The sequence below is a fragment of the Petromyzon marinus genome, chromosome 2 (assembly GCF_048934315.1).
Source record: "Petromyzon marinus isolate PM22_M1 ecotype Great Lakes invasive population chromosome 2, UKy_Petmar_22M1.pri1.0, whole genome shotgun sequence".
In the NCBI taxonomy this organism is placed as follows: Eukaryota; Metazoa; Chordata; class Hyperoartia; order Petromyzontiformes; family Petromyzontidae; genus Petromyzon; species Petromyzon marinus.
In genome coordinates, this window is record NC_133668.1 from 17,476,973 (window position 1) to 17,483,785 (window position 6,813).

Consider the following 6,813-nt stretch of genomic DNA (forward strand, 5'->3'; position numbering starts at 1 on the left):
GGCCACTCACCCTCTCGTGTGCCGTGTTGGCCTTCATAGATGCTCGCTAACAGCGCTTGCCCCACCATTCTGTCAAGACTGGTTGTGTACAGGCCTATGCGTGTGGGTGTCTGTATATACAGGTTTATGCGTGAGAATGTGTGGACAAATGTGTGTGGAGCGGTGGTGCAGTGGTTAGTGCACTGCGCTACGAACCCGGCGACCCGAGTTCGGTTTCCGCTCACGGCAAAAAGCAGTGACGATTACCTGAACCGATCCTCTAGGTAGACTCGGCCTAAAATGAGTACCTGGTGCGATGTGTTAACATCGCCACCAGGGACAAAGGCGGCCGGGCGTGGTTGCTGACCACCCACCCACCACGTGCCGTGCCTGCCTTCATGTGCTCGAAATAAGCACTTGCCCCAAAAGTCTGTTATGGCTACAAGGGGAGTCTTTGTACAAGCAAGTATGATTGTGTATCGTTAATAAAGGCGTTTGTGGTGGGTCGGGTAACATCAGTATATCAACATATCCTAGGGTGGCTCAGTCTTAAATCAGTACCTGGCGTGGTCTTGGCCGTACCACTCCATCGTGTGTCGGCCTCAATAAAGGCTCACCCAAGTGACCCCGACGGCCTGCCTATAAGGATTAAACTAAACTTTTTTTTTATTTTACCAGGTAATGTCCACTGAGCTATATAGCTCTTTTTCAGAAGCGACCTGGACACAAATTATAGCCCAATTAAGTGGATTATCACGTGGAACAGTAGCCAAATACTCACGTTTCTAAATGTGTAGGGGGGGGGGGAACAGAGGACACCGAGAAAAATCCACGCGACCACGGGGAGAACATTCAAACTCCAAATATACAGCAGGCGTCAGGTGTTGGGATCGAACCCAAGGCCTCCTGTATACCAGGCGAGGTAGTTAACACCTCGACAGCGTAGCGCCCACGGGACGATCGGGACTGTGCACACACACACAGGTGTGCGGTGTGTCTCGTCGACAGGCCATTAGTGCGCACGCGTATGTAGGCCAAATTATGTCTACGTTCATAAACATCGGCTAGTTCATCTTGTGGAGTTGCGTGTATGCGCCAGTCTGTGTGAACATGCGTACGTACAAGCCAGTATGCACCGAAGGGTACATGTTTCTTGTTTATAATACGTGCTGTGAAACGGACCAGGCTGTTGTTATATGGATCTGGGCATTTTGCGTGTACAACTGGAATACATCAGATCACATTTAAATGTGCGCATATCACATAGTGATGTTGGTGTACGTGCAGAAGATGTGTGAATGACGGTGTGGGGGGGGGAATAGCCGAAGCGAACTTGTTCACGTGTAAAAAAAACTGCGTGTAATGTGAATAGTGGAAAAAATAAATCTTGATTTGAAGTTTTCGTGACTGCAGGAATCCATAATCTTTGGTTCTTTCGGGTAAAGTCACGTAGATAGAAAAAAATATTATTTTTGACCCACCAATGCATGAAGGCGTGAACTGACTTTGGGGTACTGCTGTGCTATAAAGCTTCTCGCAAACGTTTGTCAATCCATTGCTTGAATTACACTGCACATCACCACTTAGTACGTGAACCCATTTACATGAACAGTACGTATTACCAACGTAAACAATGTACTACTGTCATGTAATACATACTGTAATAAATACACTATACTCTTTGGTTCTTTCGGTAAAGTCACGTGGGTAGAAAACATATATTTTTTTAAAAGTCATAATTTAAAAGTCACGCACGCACGCACGCCTTGTGGCAACTCATGTACACCATGTCCACAGTACAGTGGTGTCAATGTACACTGAATACAATGACACGTGTACTCGCGTTGACGGTGTTCCTTACAGTATGCAGCATTGCTTTAGCAGTCCTGCAATATTGTTGAGACTTACTTGCAGTCGCTATACTCTTAGGTTACACGCGTGGACCCGTTGATACACATCGCTCCACTGTATTATAATCAATCGAGAGCCATCGCCTCGTCTCCACACCTCCCATCAAACCCCTCCCCATACCCGCCGTGTTCACGTCCTGTGTCTGAAGTGTAAAGGTAGTCCCATATGTAATCCATGTTTCTATAGTATCCTTGCACTTGGTGGAAATTATAAGAATAGTGTACCATTTTCATCACCTTTAGACTATAAGTATCTTAAATCAATATTGCGCGCACAGCAACGTATATAGGGCACACGCTAGTTTATATGTGGTGCATGTCGTATTCACCGTGGGTTTATGGCATTTATCATTCTGACACGCGAACACCTTACTCTTCAATTCAACATCAATACCCCTCACACATTGTGTTACAAATTGCCAGTACGGTAATTTTATACATCTTCCCACAATGAGTTCATACAAGCAAGGCACAATTTAGTCCTGCATGCAACGAGAACGTACGACCGTTCTCTCTGTGTGGTGTTTATTTCGCGTTCACGTCGTCTCCTGGACCTCTTGAGTCAAACATCAACAACCCTCACATGAACACCACTACCAGGACTGCATGCTTGCATGACAGCTAGGATATTAAGTCCACACGAAGCGTGATATTCTTGCGGTTTACGTGATATATTCATCTCTGATAGCCACACACAAAGCTTACCCTCCCAATTAAACATCAATACACGTCAACACACAATACAGTATTCCTGAAGCGCGCTGATGATGTAGTTTGTGGAAATGTGTACGTATGATTATGCACATATATAATGTAAATAACACGAACCATTCCAACATCTACACACGGGACCAACCCCTACACACAGTATTAGTGTAACCTTCATGTCTTGTGTACGTTTAAGTGGTGCGGTGGTATTTTGTTTTACTTCGTAGTATGCTTATTTCTAATTATGTAGACAAAGGTTTAATGGCAAAGCCCTCAAGCTCGCATCAACACCTCACATGAGTACACACATTGAAATAACATTGAAATAACTCTATATGCCTGTGTTGTGTGGTTGTAAGTATACGTTGTGGTTTATGTTTATGTATAATTCTATACACAATCTAATATCAAATCCACACACACACACAAACCCTCGAAGTTCAACCTCGAGCCATATCAACACAGCAGGTCATCTTCCTGTGACATGTAGTTTGTTAATGTGGTTATTGTATTCGATATGGTTATGTAATTGTGTAGATATGTAATGTAATCTCACACAGCCCTCGCATCTCAACATCACAGAGTAGGATATTTCCCCTTCGCGTTTGTTAGTGTGTAATTTGTGAAATTCGTGTATTCTATGTATGTGACATGTTTGCTATTTGTATACAATGTGCTAATTATAGAGAACTAAAGATGTAATAATGTATCACTCGGGTAATACAGACACTAACTATACCGGAGGACATCTTCCTGTGACAGTGCTCGTTAGTGTATTACCCGTGGTATTGTTCTATTCTGTGGTATATTTGTGTTTATGTGACTGTGTAGAGATAAAAACCGTGTAGATTTATAATGTAATAGATCTCACACAGCCCTCTCAGCATTTAACCAAGAGCGACAACACAGGAGTGCGTCTTCCTGTGGCAATGTTTGCCTGTGTGTCCATCGTGGCTGATACCGTTGTACTCGATGTGCTACATGCTGTGTGTACGCGATAACGTTAATTTAGTCGTGTCATAAAGCTGTAATTGTGTACAGAACTAGAGAACGTTTTCACGCAATGTCTCGCTCGGCCCCTCACCTCTCAGTTGTCCACCGCTCTCTCGGGCCGCGCCCGTACACTCATCTCCGGGCCGGGGTTGCGACGACGACCAAGACCAAGAAGAAGACCAAGAAGAAGAAGACCCAGAGGAGCGAGATGATGAGGGGACAATGAAGGCGAAATTGAGATGAAGACGACAAGGCGAAGGAGGAGGAGCAGCAGGAGGAGGAGACAAAAGCCGCTCAGCCTCCCCGGCCCCAGACTCCGGGCCTCATGGCCGGGGCCCCGTGCGACAGCCGCCTCCTCTGAACACGAGGGTGCTGGAGGAGAGCAACGAGAAGAAAAATGAGAAGGTAGGAGATGAAAACAAGGAGATAAAGAGGTGGGTGAAGAGCGGCTACTCCACAGCCGCCATGTCGAGAGCCGATATAGTCCCCGGGCCGAGGCGTCTTTTCGCAAGCGACGACGGGCGACGAGACGCGGCTTGAGGGCAAAACAAAAAAAATCGTTGTTGGTGTTGTTTTTCACGGTTTGATTATTATCGTCCGTTCTGACCGCTTGCCTTTCGTTGTCAACCTTTTTGTGTGTGTGTGCTCGAGCGCGCTTTTAACCCGTAGTGAAATGTAACCGTGCGCAGGAACACAACAGGCGCGCGCGCGAGGCGCGACGTGCCGCACACTTGACCTCGCGCAAGGATACAGCGGGGGGCGGGACGCGAGACGACGGAGGCGATGTGGGGGGGGGCTGTGGTGAACTGTACTGGGCGTGGCGGAGGCGAGAACCGAGGTGGCATTCGCAAAGCACGGAGCCCCGGATTTACGCGATGGAGCGCAGATAAACACGGAGCGTGGAGTGCATTGTATATAAAAAAAACACGGGGAGCCTCAATACAGTAACACGAATCAGGGAATGGTGCCCACATCTAAACTCGGAACATTTAAGCAATCACACTGCGCGGTCAATCTAAACAACTGAACCGAAAGTCCACTGCACGAGAAAACGCGGACGGAGCACGTTCTAAATCAAAACTAGGAGCCTGGAGCACATTCTACATCCAACCACGGAGCATGGAGTATATTCTAAATCTAAGCATGAGTCCATTATATATTTAAAACAAATCGGAGTGCATTTCAAAGCTAAACACGGATTATTCTTACGTTATATATGTACACCATCCAACTGGATTGATCATGGCTAACGGTGAATATATCCCAGGTAACATGACGTTGGCCCAACGTTGGAATGTGGTTGGAACCGTCGGACCAACGTTCCATATTTTCTGGGATGTAGGCTGGAGTCGACTCCATCGGCACCTGGAGCACATTTTACAGAACACAGCCTTGAACCTTGTGGTGAACGCTTCCCATTAAACATGGAACGTTGGACCAACGTTGCGTGTTGACTGGGTTTCGGTCTAGAGGCTGCATCCTATTCTACAGCAAAACATGCAATGCAGAATAAATCCTGTAGGAAAAAAAACACAGTGTTGAGTAAAGTCTATGGGGAAAAGCTAGCCTCAATAGTGAAATAAAATTTGCAGGGAAAACACACACACACGGATACCGAATCGTGGGGTTGATTTAACAGACCTGGCGCCTGCAGTCCATAATATAAGTTTGGAGTGTTTTTGAGATGGACTGTATCCGAACGCTTGATTTATTTCGTGAGACACGAATCATGAAATTCACTCTTGCAGGCAGAAAATACACTGGGAGCTGGAGTGAAACTGGGCCGAACTCCGATGTGGACTTCTCAGACGCGGAGCCTGGAGTCAACCTGGAAGAAAAACAAAGAGCCTGGAGTCACCAACCCCCCAGGGAAACCATGAGTGGAGCTCTCGACGCGAAAGGAAAACCCGGCACCTGAAATCAACTCTCACTCAAAACCCGGAACGAAACTAACAAACGCGGAGCCCGGAGTCAACCTCTAAAACCAAAAACCTGGCACGGAGTACGCAGCTCGGAGTGACTCCGAAACTAAAACTCTAAACTGGATCCCACACACCGGTGGCCTAGACTAGCCTCCTAAAAAACACAACCTGGAATGGAATACGAAACAGATTCGCGATTAGCGTCAAATCGACAACCAGAGGTATTTCGCAAGAGTCCAAGATCCGGTTATCCGCAACTTGGGGGTGGAGCAGGAAAAAAAAAGAAACCCGACACACACAAAGTGGATACAAAAATCCGGAGCGGAGCCGCGAAGCCCCGGCCCGGAGCGAGGGAGTGAGTGCTTGCCGTGTGCCGGCTTGAGTTCGCCCAGGCGGACATGGCCTAAGAACAAACGCGTACTGCACTTTCATCGCTGTCCGTCAAATTGTGCACGTTACCAATGCTTGACGGCACCCCAGAGCGCCCTGGTGATGATGGTCACAAACCCCGCCACCCCGTGTTGTCCCCAGCGGCCCAAGTTGGCTGGGTCACTCCGCGGCCACGTGTGGCGTTGTTGCAGAACTGCAATGGGCCCCGGACAACAACAGCCGCCGCCATTCGCAACTAAAGTGGCGGTGGACGACGCCGCAGCGATCGTGCCAGGCCAGGTCCACGTTGAGGCCACGCGAAATGTCGAAGGCTCGCTGGCAGGTCACGAGACAGACCCGGGTGCCACGGGTTGACGTGACTGGCAGATGGCAACCACCTTTGCCCTCCGTACTTGTGCCGACTTGCGTACGTGAGCTTTCGCTCCTCTGCCCTCCGTTGTTGTTGTTTTGGGGGGGCCGGCCGACTGCCTCCGAACTGCCCGGTAGCGTTCTTCACGACCTTCCCACCGCCAGAGAACGATCTTGACACTACTGCTGCCAGCCACAAACGAGTCAACTCAGCTCCGCATCCTCCCGTACCACATCAGCTCCATCTCTTCTCCAACTCGTGCCGCGCCCGTTTATTCCCCTCTGTCCGGATTGGCAGTCTCAACACACATGCAACTTCACAATCGATGATAACAACCTCCTCACTTGTTGCACTGCGAGGCAAGGTGATACACAAAAGCCCCCGAGTGTTGCATGCATCTGGCAATTAGTCTATTGCAGGCGCGTGTGTGTGGTGTGTTTTTTTTAAATTGACGCTCAACTGTCCTTTGTGAGGCCGTCCTGTACATTATTTGGATTCAGCAGCAATGCTGTTGGCTCATTAAGGCTTTTACTCTAAATTGTCTCGGTACAAACACAGCACA

At 48.1% G+C, this 6,813-nt stretch overlaps 1 protein-coding gene across 8 annotated transcripts in view; it reads right to left on the reverse strand.

Annotated features, from left to right (window-relative positions):
• KMT2C (lysine methyltransferase 2C) overlaps nt 1-5,881 on the reverse strand; it is a 179,892-nt gene extending 174,011 nt beyond the window's left edge. For 7 of the 8 annotated variants that reach the window (XM_032960227.2, XM_032960242.2, XM_032960275.2 and 4 more), the window contains exon 1: nt 3,682-5,880. The gene's annotated coding sequence lies outside the window, so the exon portion shown is untranslated. Of the gene's footprint in view, nt 1-3,681 lie in introns of all 8 variants that reach the window. The other variant, XM_032960234.2, reaches the window with a different exon arrangement.
• Nucleotides 5,882-6,813: the final 932 nt, after the last annotated feature.